The sequence below is a fragment of the Entelurus aequoreus genome, linkage group LG16, assembly GCF_033978785.1.
Source record: "Entelurus aequoreus isolate RoL-2023_Sb linkage group LG16, RoL_Eaeq_v1.1, whole genome shotgun sequence".
Taxonomy (NCBI): Eukaryota; Metazoa; Chordata; class Actinopteri; order Syngnathiformes; family Syngnathidae; genus Entelurus; species Entelurus aequoreus.
The window spans coordinates 37383834-37385263 of NC_084746.1; positions in this window are offsets into that span (position 1 = coordinate 37383834).

A 1430-nucleotide genomic window follows, 5' to 3' on the forward strand; every position below is an offset into this window, starting at 1 on the left:
TAAGGACTATGTCCCCCAAGATTTCAACCCCTACCAGTTTGCATATCGGGCGAACAGATCCACTGAGGATGCCATCACTGTGGTTCTTCACTTTGCTCTATGCCACCTGGAGCAACAGCAGAGCTACATCCGGATGCTCTTTGTGGATTACAGTTATGCCTTTAATACAATAATACCGAACATCCTCGTTACAAAACTGAACACTCTCAGCTTCCCCCCCCCTCACTTGTGCCTGGATTAAGGATTTTCTCTCCAACCGGCCCCAGACTGTGCGACTCGGCCCAACCTCTCCTCCACCCGCACGTTTAATACGGGCTCCCCACAGGGCTGTGTGCTGAGCCCTCTTCTGTACTGCCTCTACACCTATGACTGCAGTCCAACCCACAACAACAACCTCATAGTGAAGTTCGCGGATGACACTACGGTGGTTGGACTCATCTCAAAGGGGGACGAGGTAGCCTACAGAGAGAAGGTCCAGAAGTTGGCAGACTGGTGCTCAGAGAACAACCTTGCTCTGAACACCAAGAAAACCAACTTCAGGAAAACACAGGACTGACCTAGCCCCCCTCTACATCAAGGGTGAGTGTGTGGAGAGGGTCCACACCTTCCGGTCTCTTGGCGTCCTTATATCTGACAACATCTCCTGGTCAGAGAACACTACTGCCATCACTAAGAAGGTTTAGCAGAGGCTGCACTTCCTGAGAGTCCTCAAGAAGTACCATACCATACCATACCAACTTTATTTATAAAGCCCTTCAAAAACAACACAGTTGAAAAACAAAGGGCTGTACACCACAAAGAAATAGAGGCAAAAGTACAACCTGGACTCCAACCTGCTGCTGACCTTCTACCGCTCATCCATTGAGAGCCTGCTGAAATACTGCATCACAGCATGGTATTGAGGGCTGTTTGTGTGTGTGTGTGTGTGTGTGTGTGTGTGTGTGTGTGTGTGTGTGTGTGTGTGTGTGTGTGTGTGTGTGTGTGTGTGTGTATCTGATCTACTTTCTATTCATGTAGTCACTGACGTATGATGATACCACAAATTTGGGTATCAATCCAATACCAAGTAGTTACAGGATCATACATTGGTCATATTCAAAGTCCTCATGTGTCCGGGGACATATTTCCTGAATTTATGAATATAACATATATATTTTTAAACGAAAGAAGATGTTGTGATGCCAAACAATATCGATGTAATCATTGTAGTATCGACTAGATACACTCCTGTACTTGGTATCATTACAGTGGATGTTAGGTGTAGATCCACCCATGGCATTTGTTTACGTTGTGACGCCAGTGAGCTATTGTATCCTCCTACGGTGTGTAGTGAAGCATGTTTAGCTATTCCTTGTCCTCCAGTGATAATGATACTTGTAAGAAACATACTTTATTTGTCGCCATGGAGGCGAGGATTAGTGATTTAGAAG